This window comes from Carcharhinus amblyrhynchos, chromosome 24 (assembly GCF_965287045.1).
Source record: "Carcharhinus amblyrhynchos chromosome 24, sCarAmb.v2.hapA, whole genome shotgun sequence".
NCBI classification, from domain to species: domain Eukaryota; kingdom Metazoa; phylum Chordata; class Chondrichthyes; order Carcharhiniformes; family Carcharhinidae; genus Carcharhinus; species Carcharhinus amblyrhynchos.
Window position 1 is genome coordinate 15,443,367 of NC_137347.1, and position 16,719 is coordinate 15,460,085.

A 16,719-nucleotide genomic window follows, 5' to 3' on the forward strand; every position below is an offset into this window, starting at 1 on the left:
CCTGGTTCTCACAAGGACCAATTTCAATATCAAGGCATAATCAGTCGCAGCGACCAACAAGGGAGAATGTGTGTGTTGCAAGCCTTTTAAGTAAAATATTGGAATCTGGATGTACACAGAGGAAACATACCTTGGGTTCTCCCTTGTTGCCGTTTCTGATCCTCATCAGGACTGGGGAGCTGCTTCCTTGAACCTTTTCTATTCCGTGACTTCATATTGTTGAGCGTTTTTTTTGTGCGACACATAATCTCCAACGTATGCAGATAATCCCACATTAATTCTGGAAGTGAATGGAAACATTAATAAATATCTAGATTTAGGTAACCTTTTAATCATCAGTTGTAACATTTGAAACTCTGTAGGATTCATTACAATTCTCTGATAACAGCCAGAGGTGTGCATGTTTTTAAAGCCGTTTTGCAGGAAGGCAAGGTCATTATAACCTTAATTCGACATTTTGGCGCATTTAACATAACTTGTTTACTGTTGTGCATTATGTATTATTACACTCCTTTTAACGATTTACTCATGTTTGTAATGTCACCATTCGGGCCCAATCTTAATCAGACCCTAAAGTGAAAGGTTCATATTTGAACCTCATTCCAGCTGTTGTCTCCTCAGCTTTGGTTTCAAACCCAGCTCTCCTGTTGCAACCTCAAACAGTCCCTTGTCCAAGTGGTAGTCTTTATTCATCGGTACTGGACAGCAGTGTAAAACAATAGCCTTATCCTTGACTCTTAATCATCCAGAATTCAGAGCAGAGGGGCTAAACTCTCAAAGCAGAATACACAGCTATTATGAAGCCAATCTGCTTCAGAAAGATACAGAAATTCTTATTTCAGTGAGAATACAATAGATAGAGGGACTATTCAGATAGGAACATGTTGTAGCGAAGGAATTCTAGGGATCACGTTGGAACAGAAATATGTTCGCCAGTGTCATCTAGCATCTAGCTAGCACCTCTAATGTAGTAAAGTTCAATGTTTTTAACCAACCCAAGGCGCACCGAGGCACATCAAGCAAAGTGTGATACGAAGCCATGTAAGGAGAGACTAGGACAGGTAAAGCTTGGTCGGGCTGCTAGATTTGAAGGATCATTCTATCGAGGAGACAGAAAGGTAGAGACCTTTAGGGAGAAAGTTTCAGAGTTCAGGGCCTGGTCAGCTAATGGTCTAGTCACCAATGCTGCAGAGACCAGAATTGGACAATTGCCAAGATCCAAAAGGGTTGTAGAAATGGAAGAAGTTTCAGAATGGGGCAATTTGGAATCTGTAGCTATCTAAGATCCTGTTGGTTTGGCACAATATTGGTGAACTTGTTGTCATTAGTGGATGTGGAGAATTTTGGACAGTATTGATTGGAGGTGATAGGGGACTCGCTCAGTGGCTAGTGAGTTGCCTCCCTGCGAGAAAGCACACTGAATTATGTGCCACTCAGGCATTGAACTGGAATGTGACGGGCTATCCCTGGGATCAGTGAGCCCTAGGGCAGAAGAGATTGGCAGCTCCATTGAACAGCAGCATCGGCGGGAAGATAGCGGCTGCTGGTGGGGTGACATCCGCCCGGGGCCTTGGATTGTTGCTGGATCCCAGGCCACAGGTGAATGATGGCAGGAGGGGAGGTGGTGAAGGCAGTGGTGTGGGGAAGAGAGGGAGGCGGATGACATTTATCAACAAGGGTAGGGTGATGACATTCCGTGGGCCTCCTCCTTCACACTGCTGGGTCCCTCAATCCCCCATCACTGGGCTAATGGCAGCAGCAGCAGCAGTACATTTCCTTATTGTGGAAGAAACACTGGGCTGGATTTAACTTTTGAGAGTAGGCTCCGGTCACTTAAGTGTAACTTCCTCGAGCAAGTCCACCTCCTAATCTCGAAGTTTGAATCTGCTGTTAGGAAAGTGAAATTTTGGCTCCTGCTAATTAAGTCACATTTTTCACCATGTTTCCTGTTCTACAGACCTTAAAATTGTCCCTCTGTTGGGTAATAAATGTCAGTCCGCCATCAAAGATCCCTCTCTGTTACGAGTATACCAGATAAATGTTGAGTCCTTGGTTGGAATTCCCTGGCTGTTTGGGCCAGTGGGATTTTCTGGTCCTGCTGTCGGTGCACTGCTGCTGCCGATTTCCCAGTGGCGTGGGGGTGCAGTCAGTGAGAAATCCCATCGACAGTGGCGGGACCAGAAGACCCTGCCACTGGTGAACAGCGCACCACCTTCCACCGCAAGAAACACTCCGCGGGCAGGCCAGAGAGTACAGGTAGGTTAGAAAGTAGAAAAGCAAGACAGGAATCAAACCATTCTCTGACAGAGTCAACAATCCAGATACCCTGACCGGAATTGTCCAACCTCAGCTGGGATTCTCCAGTCCCGCTGCTATCCATAGAATCCCCACAGTTAGTTGGGCATCAAATTCTCCGTTCTCATTGGCAGTGCCAGTGCAGAGTAAGAGATGGGAAAATTCTGGCCCCTACAGCCATATACTGCAGGAGAAATGTGCTGCCAGCTGTCATTCAGACAGCTAGAGGGTGAGTTAGTTTTTGAGGATTAACATAAGAACACAACACAAGGAATAGAAGCAAGAGTAGGCCCTTGGAAACCTGCCTTGCCATACGATCATGGCAGATCTATGCCAGCCTCAGCTCCTTTGATGTGCCACTTCCCCAATGAGAACTTTACTCAGTGGTTTAAAAATTGCTGCCGATCTTTCTGCCTTTCTCATTTACATCTCATTTTACCGTTCCGCCCGCCATGAGAATCGGAGCAGGCAAGAGACGGACAGTGAAAAGGTCCATTGACCTCAGGCGGGATTTTATGGACAAGTGCAGCCATAAAATCCTGCCCCTATTGTCAGTTTTGTGACGTCTCTGGGAAATCGAGCTGCCCTGACTAGACGCATCCTGGACAGCATGGTGGCACAGTGGTAAGCACTGCTGCCTCATAGCGCCAGAAACCCGAGTTCAATTCCAGCCTCAGTTGACTGTTTGTGTGGAGTTTGCACATTCTGGGTTCTCCGGTTTCTTCCCACAGTCCAAAGATGTCAGAGTTAAGTTGATTAGCCACGCTAATTTGCCCCTTAGTGTCATAGGATTAGCAGGGTAAATGCACAGGGTTATGGGAATAGGGCCTGGATGGGATAGTGGTTGGTGCGGGCTTGATGGGCCAAATGGCCTCCTTCTGTACTGTGGGGATTCTATGGATAGCAGCAGCAATGCTCCTTTGGGCCCTATGGAATTTCTGATGGCTACAATTGTGTCTCTCACTGGCTAGACCCTAGTGTTTTCTAAAGCTGACTATAGCGTGCAATCGTTTGGGATTCAAAGAAATCTTCGAAAACCTGAGGCTGTTGCTACCTGAAGTTCGATGCTTTCAGAGTGTGAGATAAATGAGGAGGTCTGGCAGTGCACCAAACTTATTTAGATGAACCTTGAGGCCCAATTGTGGGCCAATGTATCAAGTTTATTTCTTTGAGTTAGAGCCCCAATGCCAACCTAGCACTCAAAAACAGCACACAACCAGATTCTTCCCCCTGACATATCATTGTATTATATCTGCACTTACGAGGCAAATGCAACCTAATGTCCATTTAGCTCACCATGGTGACAACACTGTGGTAATTGATACATTGTCTTATTTTGAGACATTTCATACTTTATTTTAATTCATCCAAGACCAATAATTGGGTCTTTGACCCATGAAATATAATTTACATTTTCTATCATTCAGTTCTCATTTGTTGTGCTTTGTTGTATTGCAAGTGTCCAAACCATTTCCATGGGAACCCATATCATTTAGTTGCACTCCATTTCTTATGAAAAATCCTTAAATCCTTACCTTCAAAAATCTGTTTTATTTTCTTTTTAATAAAAAAGCTAATTTCAAGCACTGATTAGAGAAGCATTGATCCTGAAAGATTTTGTATGAATAATATGGTAATTATAAACATTTATCTCTTCCAGTCTTTTTCCGTTTTTTTTGGTTCATTTACAAAGTCTTGTTCCAAGAATACTTTAGATTCTTAATTCCAGCAGAAGAGCAAACAAAATAAGGTTTCATTAATCTACCTTTGGTTAAGTAAAGAGCTGTGATGCATGTCAAAGATGCAAAGAAATATTGGTTGCAGATTAATGCTCCTCCGTTATTTAATATATCTCCTTACATTTATTTCATGACATACGTATAGCACCATCTATTTCTGTTGCTGGACTTGCAAGAAATGACGTGTCTCCCATTCACTTTAATGGAAGGAAATTGAGAGCATGTGTAGAATAGATGCAGAAAACATTGGTAAATGGTTGAAAGCATAATTGAATTTGAGAGCATTACATTGGGTCAACAGAACCTTGGAACCATACATAAAATATGACCCTGAACCCTACATTAATCCTTGTTATTTGCATTCTGAAAATTGCCAAAGAGTTCCAATGAAGGACACTTCTACAACTTCGTAAACTTGTGCCACAATACGGTTAGACATATTTCTATATATTCCATGATTCTCTTTGTTTCTATCTTTTTATGCTTTACATTGCAGAATTCATGTTTGTAGGTGATTCATTGAAACATGGAACTTTGCACAGCACGGTGGCACAGTGGATAGCACTGCTGCCTCACAGCACCAGGATCCAAGTTCTATTCCGACCTGAAGTGACTGCTTGTGCAGAGTTTTCACGTTCACCCTGTGTCTGCATGGGTTTCCTCCGGGTGCTCCGGTTTCCTCCCACATTCCAAAGATGTTCAGGTTCGATGGATTGGCCATGCTAAATTGTCCCTTAGTGTCCAAAGATCTGTAGGTTAGTGGGATCAGTGGGGTAAATGTGTGGGGTTATAGAACATAGGAAAACTACAGCACAAACAGGACCATCAGCCCACAAGTTGTGCCGATGATATCCATACCTAATTTATGGGAATAGGGCATGGGGTGGACCCTGGTAAGATGCTCTTTCGGAGTGTCAGTGCAGACTTGATGGGCTGAATGGCCTCCCTCCATACTGGGATTCTATGAATGTTGCCAGATAAGAGAAAAGTTGGACAGGTGAGTTCCTTTAAAAAAATATAGGGAATCAATAAACATCTTTCAAATTGCAGAACATTTTAACAAAGGAGAAAAGACTCAGAACAGCACATTTCTGTAATCAAAACAGAAAATGAAGGAGGCAGTACTACTCATCAGAGTATTTCTTTTCAAGTTCCTTAGGTGTCTGAGAGATGACATTGCATTATATGGAGTATTAGTAGAATTAATTCCTTGTCCCTAAAGAACTAAAGTAACCAGCAGGTCCTGGAGTCACTGAATTCACCATGTTGATCAGTTTTGCCACACTACAATACTATTGGTAGTATTCCAGATGAACGGAAGTGATACCATCATTTAATGAAGAACTGGAAACTATTCAAAGAAAGACACTCTATGAAAGTATAAAATCTGGTTGACTCTTTAATTTTGAGGTGTAGATGCTTGTTTCTGTGGTAAAATGAGAATAAGGGAGTTGAGAGAGAATGCCAGTAAGTTTAACTGGAATTATGACAGAGCAAATCAATGCATCGACAGGTGCTGCTAGCCACTCCACTTTATGCCTTGACAGCTTGAGCACTGTTCTGTTCTGAGGTGAGAGATTGAGATTTAAACTGACCAGACAGGCTGCCAGATCTGTGCTCTGAAGCTCATTTCATTTTAGGAACATTCAACAATAGGCACAGATGGCAGGTTTGGCTTAATCATTGATGTCCTAGTCCTTCTTCCTTCTTTGTGGTACATTGTGATATGGAAGTTTTGACCATGTGTATTGTGAGATTTCCAATGTATGTCCCATGCAGCAACAAGGTTAAACCTAATGGATCAGGGCACTACTTTAGGCTTTCACCAAGTCCTACACTCGGTTGGCTAAAGGAATTCCAGCTTTGTATGGGGTGGTTTTCAGGGAGTGAATCACTCTCTGAGTCAATGCAGCCCTCAGTTAGCTGAACTTTACCCTATTTAGTTTATGGACTCCAGTCTGACAAGTGACATGGGAAGGTGTTTCCTTTGATAAGAGAGACCAGGATCCAAGGACACAGACTCAGAATAAAGAGACGACCCTTTAGAATTGTGATAGCTGTTTCGATTAGTGAGCAAGACTGGGATCCAATGGCCTCAGTATAAAGAGACAACCCTTTTGAACTGAGAAGAGGGGAAATTTCTTCAGCCAGAGAGTGGTGAATCTATGGAATTCATTGCTGCAGAAGGTGTGGAGGTTAGATCATTCAGTATATTTAAGACAGAGATAGATAGGTTCTTGATTGGTAAGGGGATCAAAGGATACTGGGAAAAGCTGGGAGTGTGGGGTTGAGAAACTTATCAGCCATGATTAAATGGCGGAGCAGACTCGACTTGCAAAATGGCTTAATTCTGTTCCTACATCTTATGGTCTTATGATCATTGTGGCAAAACGCCCTTTTTTTCCCAGAGTGCAACAAGGTTTCTGTGCCAGAAATTCTCTCTCTCAATTTCTGGTAACTTCAAAGAGCAAAGAAAGTGGCTGCCATTGTCAGCCTGCCACCACTTCCTTTTCAAGTGGGGGAAAAAAAACCCACATTTTTTTCCATGATAAACGTAGCTTTTGTGGAGATGACAGTTTGGAATCATTTGAAAACCACTTTCTTGTGTAGAAAAAATAAAGCATCATCATGTAAAATGGCACCAGACCTCAGATTGTCCAAACATGCTGCTAACCAGACACACATGCTGATGACAAACTTTTCATTTATTGAGCAGCTGAAGTAGCTTCTCCTCAAAAATATACTTAGGTATACTTTAACTTGCTTCAACACAGGATATTTATTTATATCAGATTTCTTCTGCAAGAGACCTTTTCTTCCACTGAATCACATGCATCAAATTTGCATTGCGTGGAACGAACCCTTTTTTTTGTACAGAGATATATTTTTATGCAAAAAAAGAAACAGATTTGTACAGCAGAATCAAGGACAAGATCTAAATGTTTTTCATTATTGTAGTGAATGAGTGTTGAAATCAGCTTTTTTTAAAAGAATAAGTAGTATAAAAATTGTAAAATATACTGTTTCTGTAGAAATGTGTAAATATGTATTATACCACTGTGTCAACTTGTCTTTATGACCACTCTGCTATATAAATATATATATATGAACTTTATCTGTCTGTATATGATGCTTTGCATTGTGTTTCATCTTAGTATACTTTCCTGAATTTGAAAACTATTTTAACTTTTTGAATAAAAGTTTTGACAATGAATTCCTCTGCCTGTTCATGTGAAAGCTTATTGAATAGAACTCTTCATCTACACTGTTAAAGGTCAGTTACAAATGACCAAGACAACATTTTGGGATAATGGGCCGAATCCTCCCTTGCCCCCGCCAGTCAAAGACCTTGGGGTTGGGGAGAGGGCCTCAATCTATGGAATTCATTGCTACAGAAGGTATGGAGGTTAGGTCATTCAGTATATTTAAGACAGAGGTAGATAAGTTCTTGATTGGTAAGGGGATCAAAGGATACTGGGAAAAGCTGGGAGTGTGGGAGTGTGAAACTTATCAGCCATGATTAAATGGCAGAGCAGACTCGACTGGTAAAATGGCTTAATTCTGTTTCTACATCTTATGGTCTTATGATCATTGTGGTAAAATGTCCTTTTTTTCCCCCAGAGTGCAACAAGGTTTGTGTGCCAGAAATTCTCTCTCTCAATTTCTGGTAACTTCAAAGAGGCCCAAAGGTTGCATATATTGTGAGATGAATTTACTGTGGGATCTTCCACAGGGTACCCGCCATGGCGGGTTGGGAAACCCACTGGAGGCTGGTGTGGAAACTGATTTGCTTCCTGTTAACTGTGTACCGGTGAAGGCTCGACCACCCACACCCAATTTTCCACAACACCAGCAGCAATACTTGCCACTGGAAAACACCTTAGGAACAATGTGCAGGTGTCAGGGCCTCAACAGTGCCAGGGCTGCCTCCAGAGTTCGGAATGGAGGCTACTGGCAAGCCTGGAGCCCGGAATACCACAGCAGTGGGTGGGCTGTTAGCAGGTAGCATCCACAGATGGATTTTCCAGATTTTTTTTACCCTGGAGTGGGACCATCTTCCAGCTTCAGAATGTTCTTAGTGATCCATCTTTCTTAGGAGATCAATCTTCTTTCTTCAAAGTCAGGTCATTGATGTTGCGTATCTTTTCAATACCGCACCTGGATACAGTACTAGATTGTGCGCTCTCAGGCCTTCCCTGAACTGGAACATGGCACAAAACACTCAGTTGCATAATTAGTGAGTTCAGGGGTGGAAGGTATAGTACATTTTCCCATTAGCCTCTGCAGTGGAAAACACTCGGGAGCTAATTTTCCCATTCTACCCGCCACGGAAATCATAGTGGGCGAAGGACGGGCCATGGTAAGGTCTGTTGGCCCCGGGTAGGATGCTCCGGTTTCAGGGGTAACGTGGCCGGAATATCTTGCTCTCCATCTTCCTGCTCCTGCCATGAGACTTATTCCCGGAGGGGAGAGTTCTGCCCCGTGTTTTGTTTTTGCTTATATTCAAGTGAAATGTAGCTAAATCAGGAGTCAACAAGAAAGACCTACATTTGTGTAATGCCTTTCATGATCTCGAGACAACTTGACGCATTTAAAACTTTAAAAAGTACCTTTTTGAAATATACTCACTGACATAATATAATCTTCATTATCTATGAGTGTACACTTGATTACCTGTAAGTATCGGCCTCTCTCCACTTTACCTGATGAAGAAGCAACGTTCCAAAAGCTTGTGATTTCAAATAAACCTGTTCAACTATAACCTGATGTCGTGTGACCTCTCATCTTGATATAATACAGGGAAAATGTCAGCAATTTGCATAAATGAATCTCCCACAAACAGCATTTTGATAATGACCAGATAATCTGATTTATAATGTTGATTGCAGCATTAATATTAGCCAGGAAACTGGGGTCCTGCTCTCCCTCAGTCCGGGATCTGAAACATCCACCTATCCATGAAGAATAGTGCTGACTTTTTTTTAACATGACTTTTTGGCCGCTCATTTTTTCCTGTACGTCAATATCCAATTTTGTCCCACTCAAACCCTAAGACATGGTTAGCAGTATATCGTAAAGAAGTCATCTCAGTGCATGTGTGAATTGATTTTGAGGAATTGTCCGCTCATGCTGGGGAAGACAAAGCAATTTTTTGCATTTCAGTACCATTGGATTTTTTTGATCATATCAAATAGCCAGGACAGATGTTCCATAGGCCAATCCAGCAATTAATTAAGGTGGATTCAGATGACTTACTTGGACTGTTCCAGACTGACTAATACTCAGTGAGCAGTCAATTAAAACCACATTGTTCTTTATTAAACTGTCACATCTCAGTAGCAAGTAGGTATCACAACTTGGAAGTACTGCAAGAATCCAAATCACTAAAGGCTGCTTGGCATTCATCCCTATAGAAATTAGAAGCTGGAGTAGGCTATTTGACACATCAAGCCTGCTCTGTCATTAATTTTGATCATCAAATTCAATATCCCGATTTCCCCTTCCTCCCGTATCCCTTGTCCCTTTAGCCACAAGGGCTAGAACTAATTCCTTCTTGAAATCAGACAATGTTTTGGCTTCAATTACATTCTGTGGTAGTGAATTCCATCTATTCAGCGCTCTCTGGGTGAAAAAATTTCTCCTCATTTCAGTTTTAAAAGGTTTACCCCTTATCCTCAAACTATGAGCCCTAGTTCTGGACTCCCCCACCACTGGAGATATTCTTTCTGAATCTACCCTGTCTAACTCTGTTAGAATTTTATAAGTTTCGATGAGATTCCCTCTCACTCTTATAAACTCTAATCAATATAATCCTAACTGAATTAGTTTCTCCTCATATGACACCATCTGCCATCCCAGGAATCAGCCTGGTAAATCTTTGCTGCACTCCCTCTGTAGCAAGAACATCCTTCCTCAGATAAGGACACCAAAACTTCACACAATGCTCCAGGTGTGACCTCACAAATGCCCTGTACAATTGCAGCAAAACATCCCAATCCCTATATTCAAATTCTCTCCCATGAAGACAAACATACCATTTGCCTCCTTTACTGCCTGCTGTAGCAGAGGTGGAATTGGAACATTGGTTTTCTGGATTTCCAAAGGAAATCAGAAAGTTTAAAGGTTGCTTTTATATCCTGCACCCAGGGCAAACTCAACAATGGTGTTCAGGACTTTTGAGCTGTTTCAAGTTAACAAAATGGAGTGTGGTGATTTATGGACTTTGCTTTGTGAATCCCTGTTAACATTTCTGTTTGAAACAGGGTAAGTTTTACCTTCAGGAATTTGTGGCAAATCTTGAGAAAGTTCACTGAAGAACTTCCCCAAGCATTGGTGGAGTCAACGTCATTGAATGAAAGCTACAAATGGGCTAATGTTTGTGAAAACTTCACAGAGAAAGTGTTTGCTGTTGAGAATATCACGGGTGGGATTTTTTGCCCATTCTTGCCAGCCGGATCCTTTGGTCCCACTGATGGTGACCCTGCTGCCAGAAGTTCCGCGATGGCAGGGGGTGCAAACAACCAAAAACCCCATTGACAGTGGCAGGACTGGAGGATCCTGTCACTGGCCAACAGCAGGCCACCTCTGCCGCAGCAAAACACATTGCCAAAACAGCGGAAAGCCCCACCCATAGTGAATCTCAGTGCCAGTTACGCAAGAAAATCACATTATTTTACCAATATTCCCAATGGTGGGGAGTCCAGAACTAGGGGTCATAGTTTGAGAATAAGGAATAAACCTTTTAGAACAGAGGTGAGGAAAAATTTCTCCACCCAGAGGATGGTGAATGTGTGGAAATCACAATCACAGAGAGTAGTTGGGACCAAAACATTGTCTGATTTCAAGAGGCTAAAGGGATCAAGGAATATTGGGGGAAGGGGGAATCAGGATATTAAATTCGATGATCAACCATGATTAAATTGAATGGTGAAGCAGGCTCAAAGGGCTGAATGGCCTACTCCTGCTTCTAGTTTTTATATTTCTATGTGGATGAATCCCAAACTCTCTTACTCAGACCTCTTCAACGGAACTACAATATTACAATTTGAGAAGGTTACTGCGCCTGTTTGCTTTCATATTCGGTATTTATGAGAAATAAGGTTGGAATTAGTACAAATCACTTTTGGATTGCACCCGCGCCTTTTCCATTTTGTGTAGTTTGGCACTGAGTCCCGTTATTAAGTTGCAGGCGAATCTGGGTATCTGGCATCAGTTGATAATGGAGGCAGGTCAGCAATCATGTGGCCATTGGCCAAGACTTGAGACAAAAACCTGATGTTGTTTATTTTGTGTTTTACTGAGTTTGCAAATGCACCTTTACCTTTACGAAACTAATCTCTCACTAGAAGCTGATGCCACAGAGGTCAAGCTATTATTTTCGGGTAACCCTGACACCAACAGCAGTTGGGCCATGCTGATAAGCTTGCAAAAGAGATTCTGTGCTTCAGTATGAGATTTTCAGGGACAAGCTGTATTCTGCCACCCTTCAGTGAAACATATCGTCCTGGATTTGAACAAAGAGCAAAGTACAGCACAGGAACAGACCCTTCGGCCCTCCAAGCTCGTGCCAATCGTGATGCCCAACCTAAACTTTCCTTAATGACCGCATTTGCTGCAGCTGCAACCGGTGGGTAAAACATTTCTTCTAAAGAAGTCGGCTTCAGGCACAGCAGCAGTGTGGGTGAGCGATGAGGTCAGTCTCTGTTTGTGCTGCAGAGCCGGGTTGACTTGTAGCGGCAATGTTGCAGTTCGCTTGGGGAGATGCCTGTATGTGTGTGTGGGGGGGGGGGCTATTGTTGCTCACGAGGGCCAACCTCGGTGCTGACCCGGGTCTGAAAATTAACCTCAGGTCTTAATGCTAATTCTGGGTCCTAGTGCTAGCAGTGGCAAACTATGTTGATGTTGTGTGGGGTGGGGGGGGCGGTGGGCTGGAAAGTCTCAGAACTTTCTTGGATCTTGTGAAACAGCAGTCTTGCTACACTGTGTGTGTGTGTGTGTGTGTGTGTGTGTGTGTGTGTGTGTGTGTGTGTGTGTGTGTGTGTGTGTGTGTGAAGAGGGGTGGAATTGTCGAGTTGCCTCTCTGGGGGGCTGTGTGTTGCCTGTCTGGAAGAGGATGGGGTGAACTGGAGAGCGTGTGTGGCTTGTCTGTGGGTGGGGTAGAGAAAAGCCAGGCAGCAAGGTTCATGCCAAATAAGCAGGGGGCTATAGACACATTGCCCCAAGGGCCCTGGAGAAACCTCCTGCATAGTACATGAATTGGAAGGAGTTCTATTCTGTCAATGTGCAGTTGATGTGTGACCATCAACTGTCCGTCATTCATGCCTGTGCCAGATACCCCGGCAGTGTGCATGACAGCTTTATACTGAGGAACTTCAATGTCCCAGAGGTCTTTGAGGAGGAGCCCAGGATGCAGGGATGGCTCATGCGGGACATGGAGTACCTATTTCAGAGTTGGTTGATGATGCCTGTGTGAAGGCCTGAGACTGAGGTGGAGACCCGGTATAATGAGGCTGACATTGCCCCCTGGTTTATTTTGGAGCGGTGCATTGGGCTCTTCAAAATGTGGTTCAGGTGCCTGGATCACTCTGGTGGGATCCACCATTTTAGCCCCCTGACATTGTCATGCACTGCGATGGTCAGCTGTGCCCCACAGCAGCGAGGCCTTCTGGAGGGGGAGGAGATGGAGGGATGAGGGTGATGACCAACACCACCTAGATGGCTAGTGGCAGTAAGAATCAGGCATGCGAGAGTGGCTAAAGAGGCCTTAATCGATTCACAGTTCGGCAATTAGAGCGCCTGTGTTGCCACACAAGAGTTCCAACCCTTCCCTCCACCTCACCCTTACAATCTCTTGCACCATTAAAACAGCAGAGTGATAGGCCTGGGCATGCTGCCTTCGCTAGTTCCTGTGGCAGGCAGGAGGGTGATGACGATTCGCCCTGCGCCATTGTGATGATGCCCTGGTGCAATCTAGTCTGACTCCTGCCTGAACTCCACATGCACGCTGGCACCTGGGTCCACATCTGGGTGGGCATAAGGGAGCATGAAACATCAATCCAGAGCCTCAGGGCGGGTGGGGTGGAGAGGTGGCGGAATGTCCCAGTGGTTCTGGGGATGCCATGGTAGATGCTGTAAGTTGCTACCTCTGTATGCCACCCTCTGTGGTCAGTGAATTATTTGTGTGCCTTGATTTTCCCAGTAGCAGTACACTGAGGGCCCTCCCCCACTCACATCAACGTGCTGGGTCCCTAGGGCAAAGGTCAGGGTATGTACATCACTGTTGGAGGCTGATCAGAAACAAGTTAGTCATTGTTATGGGGTGCAAGAATATTTACTAGTGGCAATAAAATGCAATCAAACATTGATATAACAAATATAATCAAATATAACAACAAGTGCAAGTGAAACTTGACAGTATCTAATGACTATCTAATTGGTATGCTCCTTCACTTGTGTCATCTTGGTGTTGTGACAACTTCTTAGCTTTACGTGGCTTAACACTGTTTTTCTGTGTCTCCCTAGGATGGACATCAGAGATGGAGGTGGCCAGCTGCCTATCACACCCTGTGACATGTGATGAACCGGCAATCATCCACTGAGGGCCTGGACCTTGTGAGGTTTCAAGTTCTTTCACTTCCAGCTATTGAAACTTCAAAGGATCTAAAATTGGTAAAAAGGAAGTCTTTTAAGAATATGGAAAGTTATCAATGAATGTCTGACTTTTTAAAAAACTTCTTTGCACGTGCTACTGTTACGACAGTGTTCATTGGTTGTATGAACTGTACAGTGGGTGAATGGCCATGAAAGTGTGTACTGCCTTAACATAGGGGGCATGAGGGGGCAGAGGGATTGAGTGTGGGTCATACTTTGGCATGAGGGTCCATACCAGCTGGTTGGAATTACAGTTTGCCATGGGGTATGAGGGGGTCACAGGACTTGGGTGAGATACAGGCGCGTGGCGAGAGGAATGTGTGAAGGTGAGGTGTCGTGAGGTGTGAGAGCAGGGAAGGCATTTCTGTTTTTATTTGAACTGAGACTAAGTTCAACAGAATCAAGGTGGCCTTGTAAACATCACACGGGCCATCGATCTTTCTCCCAAGTCAACCAGCCTGACATCAGCCAATCGCCACCACTACCCCCTACCCCCACCCACCCGCCATAATGTGGTCCCTTTATTGTGGTCACTTTCTGGGTTGAATTTTCTCGCGAGCTTCAGGACCCCAAGCCGGACCGTAGCAGCAGTAAGACCGACGGTGCAATTTTCACGGAGGCTGCTTCCAAACTGGCCCCTCTGCGCTCACATCCTGTCAAAGACGGTGTATCCTCTCGATGCTGCAGGCTCTATCAGAGGCTGAGCAGCTGGGAAGCCTAGCCAGCCACACTGGGAGAGATTAGCACTTCCGAGGCAGCTTCAGGGGCTGCAAGAGAAGCCTCAACATGGAGGCACCCTCATTGACCATCAGAGCGAGGTTGCACTGAAGATTCCCGAAGCTGTTCGAGAATATAGGGCTAGAAGGGAAACCCTCCACAGGATGTGGCCACAGTTGATGCCTTTCATCATTTCAGCCCTGTCACTGGGGCATGGAGCCTCTGATGGACCCCAGCACGCCACAAGGAGAGAACATCCAATGAGCTGATCGATTCCATATGCAGCAGGGGGGCTTCTCCCTCTGTAGGAAAATTCCAACAATTGCTCCTAATTGCGTCCATGGCTGCTCTAGTTGCTGCCCACCGCTGTGAGGGGGGGAAAATGATCCTTTACTAACTGAACCCTGGGAAAGCTCCCCGTAATGGCAGGAATACATCTGGATGATGCCCTGGCATTGCTGCCCAGTTATTTTTTGACCACTGTCTGCCCATAACCTTGTCTCCATGGGATTGGGAAAATCCAGCTCGCACTGAACAGCAATTTCAAGAAACTGACTCACTCGTACATTTTCATTGCTGATTCCCTGAGATCTGAATGTGACTGAGGGTAAAGGATGGTACACAGCCACCTCAATAGCTCCAAAAATGTTATGGAACATCTCTGCTGTGAAACATAATGTTAGGAACAATTCTTTGTCCTTAACAGATGGGCTGTTTTAATTATGGTGCATTGACTATGACTAAATATGAAAAGAAACCAACAAAACATAAATATTAAGCGGGTAGTGAAATGACAGAAGTTAATGGTAATTCATAACAGTTTGAAGCTAATGTATCCAATTAAATAATCTTACATTGACAGAAAATGGAACAGATTGTTCGTTGGTGTTTGTACAGAATCGTTGTCTGTACAGAATTTAAATCAAATCTCTGGCTCATTCTGATAGCAACTGATGCTGCAGTCCTCATTCTCCAACAAATAGTGGGCTATGGAGAGGAATACCTTCAATATTAACCCTGCTTAGACATGCACCTTCCAAACCCAGAACCGCTTCCGTCTAGTAGGAGGGCAAGGGCAGCAGATACATGCGAACACCACCAAGTCCCCATTCAAGCCACCCGCCATCCTGACTTGGAAATATATCACTGTTCCTTCACAGTCGTTGGGTCAAAATCCTGGAATTCTCTTCCTAATGGCATTGTGGGTCAACTCACAGTACATGGATTGCAACATTTCAAGATGGCAGCTCACTACCACCTTCAAGGGCAATTAAGGACGGGCAGTGCTGGACAGCCAGCAACACCCTCGTCCCATGATTAAATAAAAAAAAAGTTCTCACAAATTCCTGCTTATACATGAGTCTAGGCTCCCAGATTAATCATCCAACAATATTACCATTATGCCACAACCCTCCAAGGGTGGGTGGGAGGGGAGACCTTCTTATCATTCCAATTGACCAGCCTGCTTCCTGGGAGTGGAATTGACACCCTTCCATCACCCAATCGGAAACGGAAAGGGAAGGGTTGGAGATGGGTTTAAGTCAGGTTTGCAATTTAAAAAATATTTTACATCCCACCCAACCCAATTTTTGTGGATTAAGAGATTTTTAAACAAAAACTGTAAATGTTCATGTCTTTTTATTACACTTTCTGTGACCTATTGCCGCCAACCTGAAGTAACTTCTAATTGTTGCCCTGCACAGTGAGGATTTGTGTGCCAGGTTGGCGTGTCATCCTGATTATTCATGAAATGAAGTGCCGATCGGTTTGAGATGGCATCTCCAGTTGCTGAGGCAACATGGTTCTGAGCTCCAGTTCCCCACATGCAACCCAGCAATCAGCATAGCATCGTAAGGTCAGATAAATGTGGGTTTAACCATCAAGGTGTTAGTTGTGGCTCCGTTAGTTGTGCCCTTTCCTCAAAATTAGAAGGTTCATAGAATCATTAAGTCCCTACAGCACAGAAAGAGGCCATTTGGCCCATTGAGTCTGCACTGACCACAATCCCACTCAGGCCCTACCCCCATACCTCTAATATTTACCCACAAATCCCTCTAACCTACACATCTCAGGACACTAAGGGGCAATTTTAGTATGGCCAATCAACCTAACCCACACATCCTTGGACTGTGAGAGGAAACCGGAGCACCTGGAGGAAATGCACACAGACACGAGGAGAATGTGCAAACGCCACACAGACAGTTACCCGAGCCAGGAATTGAACCCAGGTACCTGGAGCTGTGAAGCAGCAGTGCTAACCACTGTGCTACCATGCCACTTTGTGTGTTCAAAGCCCAGTCTGGCAATTGAGAACAAA